This window comes from Lithobates pipiens, unplaced genomic scaffold, assembly GCF_037356315.1.
Source record: "Lithobates pipiens isolate NorthernLeopardFrog02 unplaced genomic scaffold, aLitPip1_a1.2 Scaffold_25, whole genome shotgun sequence".
In the NCBI taxonomy this organism is placed as follows: Eukaryota; Metazoa; Chordata; class Amphibia; order Anura; family Ranidae; genus Lithobates; species Lithobates pipiens.
The window spans coordinates 96,406,581-96,418,219 of NW_027507787.1; the positions used below are offsets into that span (position 1 = coordinate 96,406,581).

The 11,639-nt window shown below is 54.0% G+C and overlaps 1 non-coding gene across 1 annotated transcript; it reads left to right on the plus strand.

Moving 5' to 3' along the window:
* The first annotated feature begins 10,071 nt into the window (after positions 1-10,071).
* TRNAG-CCC (transfer RNA glycine (anticodon CCC)) lies at positions 10,072-10,142 on the plus strand. Its single transcript has one exon. It is a non-coding gene; the product is annotated as a tRNA-Gly (tRNA).
* The last annotated feature ends 1,497 nt before the right edge of the window (positions 10,143-11,639 follow it).

Sequence of the window (11,639 nt, forward strand, 5' to 3'; positions counted from 1 at the left end):
GATCGCAGTACTGCATGCCAAATGATTGATATTACCAGCGGAGGGAACCTTTCCTGACAGTACCCCCCCTCAAAGGAGCGACCTCCGGACGCTCCAACTAGCAGTTGCTGGGGAAAGTCCACTGCGTCAAGCTGGGCTATGGGCAAAGTCACATTAGGTTGGGTAATGGACACTTCAAGCAGGGCAGCAGACAGAACCACATCGGACCGGGAAGCTGGCACATCGGGCTGGAAGGCGGGCAGCGGCACGTCAGGCTGGAAGGCGGGCAGCGGCACGTCAGGCTGGAAGGCGGGCAGCGGCACGTCAGGCTGGAAGGCGGGCAGCGGCACGTCAGGCTGGAAGACGGGCACATTAGGCTGGACAGCAGGCACATCAGACTGGAAGGCATCGGACTGCAAGGCCGGGACATCAGACTGGAAGGCGTCGGACCGCGAGGTCGGGACATCAGACTGGAAGGAATTGGACTGCAAGGCCGGGACATCAGACTGGAAGGAATCGGACTGCGAGGCCGGGACATCAGACTGGAAGGAATCGGACTGCGAGGCCGGGACATCAGACTGGAAGGAATCAGACTGCGAGGCCGGGACATCAGACTGGAAGGAATCAGACTGCGAGGCCGGGACATCAGACTGGAAGGAATCAGACTGCGAGGCCGGGACATCAGACTGGAAGGAATCAGACTGCGAGGCCGGGACATCAGACTGCGAGGCCGGGACATCAGACTGCGAGGCCGGGACATCAGACTGCGAGGCCGGGACATCAGACTGCGAGGCCGGGACATCAGACTGCGAGGCATCAGACTGCAAGACCGGGACATCAGACTGGAAGGCATCAGACTGCAAGGCCGGGACATCAGACTGGAAGGCATCAGACTGCAAGGCCGGGACATCAGACTGGAAGGCATCAGACTGCAAGGCCGGGACATCAGACTGGAAAGCATCAGACTGCAAGGCCGGGACATCAGACTGGAAGGCATCAGACTGGAAGGCCGGGACATCAGACTGGAAGGCATCAGACTGGAAGGCCGGGACATCAGACTGGAAGGCCGGGGCTTCGGACTGGAAGGCCGGGGCATCGGACTGGAAGGCCGGGGCATCGGACTGGAAGGCATCAGACTGGAAGGCCGGGGCATCGGACTGGAAGGCATCAGACTGGAAGGCCGGGGCATCAGACTGGAAGGCATCAGACTGGAAGGCCGGGGCATCAGACTGGAAGGCATCAGACTGGGAGGCCGGGGCATCAGACTGGAAGGCATCAGACTGGGAGGCCGGGGCATCAGACTGGAAGGCATCAGACTGGAAGGCCGGGGCATCAGACTGGAAGGCATCAGACTGGAAGGCCGGGGCATCAGACTGGAAGGCCGGGGCATCAGACTGGAAGGCCGGGGCATCAGACTGGAAGGCATCAGACTGGAAGGCCGGGGCATCAGACTGGAAGGCATCAGACTGGAAGGCCGGGGCATCAGACTGGAATGCCGGGGCATCAGACTGGAAGGCATCAGACTGGAAGGCCGGGGCATCAGACTGGAAGGCCGGGGCATCGGACTGGAAGGCATCAGACTGGAAGGCCGGGGCATCAGACTGGAAGGCATCAGACTGGAAGGCCGGGGCATCAGACTGGAAGGCATCAGACTGGAAGGCCGGGGCATCAGACTGGAAGGCATCAGACTGGGAGGCCGGGGCATCAGACTGGAAGGCATCAGACTGGGAGGCCGGGGCATCAGACTGGGAGGCCGGGGCATCAGACTGGGAGGCCGGGGCATCAGACTGGAAGGCATCAGACTGGAAGGCCGGGGCATCAGACTGGAAGGCCGGGGCATCAGACTGGAAGGCATCAGACTGGAAGGCCGGGGCATCAGACTGGAAGGCATCAGACTGGAAGGCCGGGGCATCAGACTGGAATGCCGGGGCATCAGACTGGAAGGCATCAGACTGGAAGGCCGGGGCATCAGACTGGAAGGCATCAGACTGGAAGGCCGGGGCATCAGACTGGAAGGCATCAGACTGGAAGGCCGGGGAATCAGACTGGAAGGCATCAGACTGGAAGGCATCAGACTGGAAGGCCGGGGCATCAGACTGGAAGGCATCAGACTGGAAGGCCGGGGAATCAGACTGGAAGGCATCAGACTGGAAGGCATCAGACTGGAAGGCCGGGGCATCAGACTGGAAGGCATCAGACTGGAAGGCCGGGGCATCAGACTGGAAGGCATCAGACTGGAAGGCCGGGGCATCAGACTGGAAGGCATCAGACTGGAAGGCCGGGGCATCAGACTGGAAGGCAGACTGGAAGGCCGGGGCATCAGACTGGAAGGCATCAGACTGGAAGGCCGGGGAATCAGACTGGAAGGCATCAGACTGGAAGGCATCAGACTGGAAGGCATCAGACTGGAAGGCCGGGGCATCAGACTGGAAGGCCGGGGCATCAGACTGGAAGGCATCAGACTGGAAGGCCGGGGCATCAGACTGGAAGGCATCAGACTGGAAGGCCGGGGCATCAGACTGGAAGGCCGGGGCATCAGACTGGAAGGCCGGGGCATCAGACTGGAAGGCATCAGACTGGAAGGCCGGGGAATCAGACTGGAAGGCCGGGGAATCAGACTGGAAGGCATCAGACTGGAAGGCATCAGACTGGAAGGCCGGGACATCAGACTGCAAGACATCAGACTGGAAGGCCGGGACATCAGGCTGGAAGGCGTCTGGCTGGAAAGCCGGAACATCAGGCTGGAAGACATCAGACTGAAAGGCCGGGACATCAGACTGCAAGACATCAGACTGAAAGGCCGGGACATCAGACTGCAAGACATCAGACTGAAAGGCCGGGACATCAGACTGCAAGACATCAGACTGAAAGGCCGGGACATCAGACTGCAAGGCGTCTGGCTGGAAGGCCGGGACATCAGACTGCAAGGCATCTGGCTGGAAGGCCGGGACATCAGACTGCAAGGCGTCTGGCTGGAAGGCCGGGACATCAGGCTGGAAGGCGTCTGGCTGGAAGGCCGGGACATCAGGCTGGAAGGCGTCTGGCTGGAAGGCCGGGACATCAGGCTGGAAGGCGTCTGGCTGGAAGGCCGGGACATCAGGCTGGAATGCCGGGGCATCAGACTGGAAGGCATCAGACTGGAAGGCTGGGGCATCAGACTGGAAGGCATCAGACTGGAAGGCCGGGGCATCAGACTGGAAGGCATCAGACTGGGAGGCCGGGGCATCAGACTGGAAGGCATCAGACTGGGAGGCCGGGGCATCAGACTGGGAGGCCGGGGCATCAGACTGGAAGGCATCAGACTGGAAGGCCGGGGCATCAGACTGGAAGGCATCAGACTGGAAGGCCGGGGCATCAGACTGGAAGGCCGGGGCATCAGACTGGAAGGCATCAGACTGGAAGGCCGGGGCATCAGACTGGAAGGCATCAGACTGGAAGGCCGGGGCATCAGACTGGAAGGCATCAGACTGGAAGGCCGGGGCATCAGACTGGAATGCCGGGGCATCAGACTGGAAGGCATCAGACTGGAAGGCCGGGGCATCAGACTGGAAGGCATCAGACTGGAAGGCCGGGGCATCAGACTGGAAGGCATCAGACTGGAAGGCCGGGGAATCAGACTGGAAGGCATCAGACTGGAAGGCATCAGACTGGAAGGCCGGGGCATCAGACTGGAAGGCATCAGACTGGAAGGCCGGGGAATCAGACTGGAAGGCATCAGACTGGAAGGCATCAGACTGGAAGGCATCAGACTGGGAGGCCGGGGCATCAGACTGGAAGGCATCAGACTGGAAGGCCGGGGCATCAGACTGGAAGGCATCAGACTGGAAGGCCGGGGCATCAGACTGGAAGGCAGACTGGAAGGCCGGGGCATCAGACTGGAAGGCAGACTGGAAGGCCGGGGCATCAGACTGGAAGGCATCAGACTGGAAGGCCGGGGAATCAGACTGGAAGGCATCAGACTGGAAGGCATCAGACTGGAAGGCATCAGACTGGAAGGCCGGGACATCAGACTGCAAGACATCAGACTGGAAGGCCGAGACATCAGACTGGAAGGCATCAGACTGGAAGGCCGGGGCATCAGACTGGAAGGCATCAGACTGGGAGGCCGGGGCATCAGACTGGAAGGCATCAGACTGGGAGGCCGGGGCATCAGACTGGAAGGCATCAGACTGGGAGGCCGGGGCATCAGACTGGAAGGCATCAGACTGGAAGGCCGGGGCATCAGACTGGAAGGCATCAGACTGGAAGGCCGGGGCATCAGACTGGAAGGCAGACTGGAAGGCCGGGGCATCAGACTGGAAGGCATCAGACTGGAAGGCCGGGGAATCAGACTGGAAGGCATCAGACTGGAAGGCATCAGACTGGAAGGCATCAGACTGGAAGGCCGGGACATCAGACTGCAAGACATCAGACTGGAAGGCCGAGACATCAGACTGGAAGGCATCAGACTGGAAGGCCGGGGCATCAGACTGGAAGGCATCAGACTGGGAGGCCGGGGCATCAGACTGGAAGGCATCAGACTGGGAGGCCGGGGCATCAGACTGGAAGGCATCAGACTGGAAGGCCGGGGCATCAGACTGGAAGGCATCAGACTGGAAGGCCGGGGCATCAGACTGGAAGGCATCAGACTGGAAGGCCGGGGCATCAGACTGGAAGGCCGGGGCATCAGACTGGAAGGCATCAGACTGGAAGGCCGGGGCATCAGACTGGAAGGCATCAGACTGGAAGGCCGGGGCATCAGACTGGAAGGCCGGGGCATCAGACTGGAAGGCATCAGACTGGAAGGCCGGGGCATCAGACTGGAAGGCATCAGACTGGAAGGCCGGGACATCAGACTGCAAGACATCAGACTGGAAGGCCAGGACATCAGGCTGGAAGGCGTCTGGCTGGAAGGCCGGAACATCAGGCTGGAAGACATCAGACTGAAAGGCCGGGACATCAGACTGCAAGACATCAGACTGAAAGGCCGGGACATCAGACTGCAAGGCGTCTGGCTGGAAGGCCGGAACATCAGGCTGGAAGACATCAGACTGAAAGGCCGGGACATCAGACTGCAAGACATCAGACTGAAAGGCCGGGACATCAGACTGCAAGACATCAGACTGAAAGGCCGGGACATCAGACTGCAAGGCGTCTGGCTGGAAGGCCGGGACATCAGGCTGGAAGGCGTCTGGCTGGAAGGCCGGGACATCAGGCTGGAAGGCGTCTGGCTGGAAGGCCGGGACATCAGGCTGGAAGGCGTCTGGCTGGAAGGCCGGGACATCAGGCTGGAAGGCGTCTGGCTGGAAGGCCGGGACATCAGGCTGGAAGGCGTCTGGCTGGAAGGCCGGGACATCAGGCTGGAAGGCGTCTGGCTGGAAGGCCGGGACATCAGGCTGGAAGGCGTCTGGCTGGAAGGCCGGGACATCAGGCTGGAAGGCGTCTGGCTGGAAGGCCGGGACATCAGGCTGGAAGGCGTCTGGCTGGAAGGCCGGGACATCAGGCTGGAAGGCGTCTGGCTGGAAGGCCGGGACATCAGGCTGGAAGGCGTCTGGCTGGAAGGCCGGGACATCAGGCTGGAAGGCGTCTGGCTGGAAGGCCGGGACATCAGGCTGGAAGGCGTCTGGCTGGAAGGCCGGGACATCAGGCTGGAAGGCGTCTGGCTGGAAGGCCGGGACATCAGGCTGGAAGGCGTCTGGCTGGAAGGCCGGGACATCAGGCTGGAAGGCGTCTGGCTGGAAGGCCGGGACATCAGGCTGGAAGGCGTCTGGCTGGAAGGCCGGGACATCAGGCTGGAAGGCGTCTGGCTGGAAGGCATCAGGCTGGAAGGCGTCAGGCTGGAAGGCGTCAGGCTGGAAGGCGTCAGGCTGGAAGGCCGGGACATCAGGCTGGAAGGCATCAGGCTGGAAGGCCGGGACATCAGGCTGGAACTCCGGCTCTGGCACTCCGGGCTGGGACAGATTGGTAGGTGTGGAGGCAGGTTGGGTTAATGGTAAGATCATTTTGGTTGGGAAAAACTTTCCCTTTTTCTTTGGCTTAGCTACTGAAGCTCTGTAGGTGACTGCAGGACTGTAAATAAGGGGTGCAGCAGACTGGAAAGGAGGATTGTGATATGGCAGAGAAGAGGTACCAGTAGCTGGGGAAAGAACTTGTGGGTTAGTAGACAGCGGAGAGGAGGCAGGTGATTTGAATGCAGGGTAAGTACAGGGAGCAGAGACTGGATTGGAGTATTTGGTTGGGAGCAGCGTGTACTGGGCTGCAACTGAGGTTGACATGGCTGATGGGGAAACATACTTTTGGGTAGGCTCATATCTGATGGCAGAGGTGGATTGTTTGGCTGGGGCTGATTGCACCATGTCAGACCATGCTGAAAGTAAGGGTTGTACAAACTGAAGTTTTAAGCCTCCCTGTCTAACAAAAGACTGAGCAGATACAATGCACTCAGCAATCACCTGTGGGGAACAGGCTGAGTAGTGTTCACGAAAATCAGAAGGATCATCTTCAAAAAGCCATACTAAAGATACAACCTGATTCATATCAAAAGGAGGAGTGAAATCATCACGGCCATCTGGGATACAGGGCAGGGCTAGCTCAGTACAGATCTTTATCAAAGGCTGCACCTCCTCAAACAATATATAACCCTGATCAACCAGGGAGTGAGCCAAACGCATAGCTGCAAACAACTGGTCACTAGACCATCCTTTCAAAGCCTGGCGGAAATAATCACCACTCTCAGATGCCAGCAGAGAAAGATAAATGATCTCATCAGCATTCATGTTTGCAACCAAACTGAAGCAAATGGTTCCCCTGTGCAGCCACTTCTGGTCAGGAATGGCCTTGGTATTCTGTCATGAACCAGATGTGACCAGAACTGTGTGACTGCGACAAAGTGAACCAGACACAAATAAGTGAAGGTAAATTTATTAAGCAAACGCATATAAATGTGAACACACCACCAATACGAACCAAGTGAACAACCAAACAACCAAACAGTAAATAAACCAGTATATGTAACAAAAGGGAGTACCGGAATCGTAGTCAAGCCAGGCCGGGGTCATAAATAGGAGGTCAGCAGATGGGGGGACAAGGAGAAGGGAACAGGTACAGGAGGCAGGATGCAGGGATCAGGGATGCAGGGATCAGGGATGCAGGGATCAGGTAACAGGTAACAGGTAACAGGTAACAGGTAACAGGTAACAGGTAACAGGTAACAGGTAACAGGTAACAGGTCAGGGCTCAAGGACAATACCAAGGCAAAGTGTATATGAACTTGCCGGGTATTTATAATGGCTGCTGTCAGTCATGTGACGCCTGACTGCAGAGGGCAATACCTGCTCCATACTGCCAGGATCCCTCCGCTGGTGGACACCAGTACTGCGGACCAAAGATGACATAATTCCAGCAGGAGACACCTGCTGGTGGATCGCAGTACTGCATGCCAAATGATTGATATTACCAGCGGAGGGAACCTTTCCTGACACCACCACCATGTTTGACAGTGGGGATGGTGTGTTGAGGGTGATGAGCTGTGTTGCTTTTACGCCAAACATATCGTTTTGCATTGTGGGCAAAAAGTTCGATTTTGGTTTCATCTGACCAGAGCACCTTCTTCCACATGTTTGGTGTGTCTCCCAGGTGTCTTGTGGCAAACTTTAGATGAGACTTTTTATGGATATCTTTGAGAAATGGCTTTCTTCTTGCCACTCTTCCATAAGGGCCAGATTTGTGCAGTGTACGACTGATTGTTGTCCTATGGACAGACTCTCCCACCTCAGCTGTAGTTCTCTGCAGTTCATCCAGAGTGATCATGGGCCTCTTGGCTGCATCTCTGATCAGTCTTCTCCTTGTCTGAGCTGAAAGTTTAGAGGGACAGCCAGGTCTTTATAGATTTGCAGTGGTCTGATACTCCTTCCATTTCAAAATGATCGCTTGCACAGTGCTCCTTGAGATGTTTAAAGCTTGGGAAATCTTTTTGTATCCAAATCCGGCTTTAAACTTCTCCACAACAGTATTACGGACCTGCCTGGTGTGTTCCTTGGTCTTCATGATGCTCTCTGCACTTTCAACAGAACCCTGAGACTATCACAGAGCAGGTGCATTTATACAGAGACTTGATTACACACAGGTGGATTCTATTTATCACCATCAGTCATTTAGGACAACATTGGATCATTCAGAGATCCTCGCTGAACTTCTGGAGTGAGTTTGCTGCACTGAAAGTAAAGGGGCCGAATAATTTTGCACGCACCACTTTTCAGTTTTTTATCTGCTAAAAAAGTTTAAATTATCCAATAGATTTTGTTCCACTTCACAATTGTGTCCCACTTGTTGGTGATTCTTCACAAAAAATAAAAATGTTATATCTTTACGTTTGAAGCCTGAAATGTGGCAAAAGGTTGAAAAGTTCAAGGGGGCCGAATACTTTCGTAAGGCACTGTACTCTCGATTCAGGAGGGAGCATTACCACTGCAGGCTGGGTAGCAAGAGGAGAAAGTGGAGGTGATGCTGAGGTGGAAGGACTGGTACCGGAAAGGTGTTGAACTTGATCTTCCAGTCTGGTATATCCCTCTTGGAGCGACTTCACTGCCTGTGTAGGGGCCGCTAAGTGGGTGCAGATCTCCTTCATGGCAGAAGCTTCTCCCGCAGGCTCAGTCATGGCTGTTTGTACTGTTAGGTACCTGGTGATGAGCCCAACTTGATGGGAAAAGACTTCTCTTACAGCTCTGGTTCAGGGACCACTGGAATGGAGACAGTGACCTCGTGAGCGCAGTGGGGTAGGAGTGTCTGACTGGAAGCAGCAGCTGGTTACTTCTGGATGCTGGACCTGCAGAGAAGATGGTAGACAGGCAGGCAGCGATCAGCAGGCAGCGATCAGCAGGCAAGGCAGCGGCAGCAAGGACCGGGTGCAGCACACTTGAACAGCAGAAGAAAAGTCAGGCAGGCCGGGTCACAATGGATAAGCAGACAGGTAAGTACAGCAGGCAGAAGAGAAGTGCAGGCAGGCAGAGGTTTGGCAACAGAGGTACAGTCCAAGCAAGGTCAGGCAGGCCGGGGTCAGAGCAGGAGAGGTCAGCGAGGTCAGACGGTAGCCGGGTCAGATATCACAACAGCAGAAAGATAGCAGGTAGTTCGGGTACAGAGCTGCAGACAAACAGCACCGAGTAGATGCAGCAGCCTCCTTTAAATAGGCCCACTGGCGCCAAACCGTGCTAACGCGCACGCCACGCGCGTTCACGCGAACACCGTGTACGCGCATCCGCCCGTTCCGTGCGGGAGAAACCCTGACAGTAATGGAACAAGGGCAGGGGAGGAGAGGCTCCCTTTTTTCAGCTAATAGAAGGTGGTACTGAGAGACTGGAGGAAGGGGTTAACCCATTGTGTGCTGACGTGAGGGCAGGCCAGGAAAGGAAAATTACAGTATTGGTAACAATTTTCCGTTATACAGACCTTTCGCTACAGGGTTGGATCTATGTGCCAGCCGGGAATCAAACCAAGGTCACAAGAATGGGAATCTTGCATGATACCCCTAATTAAATGCACTTGTGATGAAAATACAGGAAAGTGTGTATTTTCAATGCTGCAAACCAAGAACAGAAGCATGTATCATGTAAGATTCCAATTCTCGTGACCTTGGTTTGATTCCTGGCTGGCACATAGATGCAACCCTTTAGCGAAAGGTCTGTATATTGAGATTCCAAGAACACAGCTTACCAAGAAAGCACGTAGGGCACCAGTAGTGTAGGGGTATCATGCAAGATTCCCATTCTTGTGATGCGGGTTCAAGTCCTGTCTTGCGCAAAAATGCTATTTTAAACATAGCTTACTTGAATCATAAAACTTGAAGAACTTTTCAAAAGCAATGCTAAAAAGCCTTGCTTGTGTTTGGTTATGATGTCCATTTCCAAATGATACCCAGAGAACAGCTGAGTAGATAAACTACAAGATATCCAATTTACAAATATTTTCTCCAGAAAGAGTGTTCATTTGTGAAACCTTGAAATTAAGTCCAGGAACATGCTAGCTGGTTTGCAAAAACCCATGCTTCTGTTCTTGGTTTGCAGCATTGAAAATAGACACTTTCCTGTGTTTTCACCACAAATTGGGGACAATAGGGGACCAGTAGTGTAGGGGTATCATGCAAGATTCCCATTCTTGTGACCTGGGTTCAAATCCCGGCTGGTGCAAAAATGCTATTTTAAACATAGCTTACTTGAATCACAAAACTTGAAGAGCTTTTCAAAAGCAATGCTAAAAAGTATTGCTTGTGCTTGGTTATGGAGTCCATTTCAAAATGATACCCAGAGAACAGCTGAGTGGATAAACTGCAAGATATCCAATTACAAATATTCTCTCCAGAAAGAGAGTTCATTTGTGAAACCTTGTTAAGTCCAGGAACATGCTAGCTGGTTTGTAAAAAAACAGAAAATTGTACCATACTTACCGTAATTTTCTTTTCCTGGTGCCTATCCATGGCAGCATACCTGTGACAAGCTCCACCTTGGCTCCTCCCTCAGGACTAGTGAATATTATAAAATAAATGGTTAGCGCAGCCCCCACATTCTCCGTAATATAGAATACCGAGGGTGGGATTGTATGCTGCCATGGATAGGCACCAGGAAAAGAAAATTACGGTAAGTATGGTACAATTTTCTGTTTTCCTGGTGCCTCCATGGCGGCATACCTGTGACAAATAACTAGCTGAAATGGATGGGATGATGCTTAGAAGTTTATTTTAAAGAAATTATTATTTAGAAGAAGCGAAGGCTGATGTGACTGCCTGTCTGCCAAACTCCACCGATGAGAGAGCTCCTGGGTCCACCCTGTAATTTTTCAGAAACGTATGTTGGGACGACCAAGTCGCTGCCCGACAAATAGTTTCAATTGACACATTCGCTCTTGCCGCCCAAGAGGCAGAAACTGCTCTGGTGGAGTGCGCCCTGACCGCCAAAGGGGGTTCCAGTCCATTTGCCCTGTACACCTTGTGGATGAGTTTAGCGATCCATAAGGCAATCGTTCTTGCTAACACCTCCTTGCCTTTGTTTTTACCCCAGGGGATTATAAACAGCCTGATGGAAGCCCTGAATGATGCTGTGGCCTGCAGATAGCATCTCAAAGCGGAGGCAGTGTCTTGCTCATGAAGAGAACCAGAGACCTGTTCCGAAAATGTTGGGAGTGCCCAAGGTTCCGACATGTTCAAGGATGATGCGACTTTGGGAATAAATCCTCGCACTGTTCTGAGTTCTACTCTGTCCGGATAGAATATGATGTGATTATGATCTGCTCCTAAAGCTTGGAGCTCTGAAACCCGTCTGCCAGAGGTTATAGCTATCAGGAAGGCTAGCTTCAAGGTTAGATTCCAGAGCGATGCCGACTCCGAAGGGGCAAAAGGTGGATTGGCCAAGGACTCTAGGATGACGGCAAGGTCCCAAGTGGGAAAAGATTGTTTAGTTGGCGGTCGGATCTTTTTGACAGCTTTGAAGAACTGGATTAATAATGGATCCTCGACCCGTCTTCTACTGGTTATTAGTACTAGTATCACTGGAATGAACACACAAAACACAAAGTATTGAGAGTGTCAACCACTGATCCCAGCGCCCTACGAAGTGAGTCAAAATGCACCCTAACAAGCTGCTATCATACAAAAAGACAAATCACAAAGATATATAGTATACCATATCCGT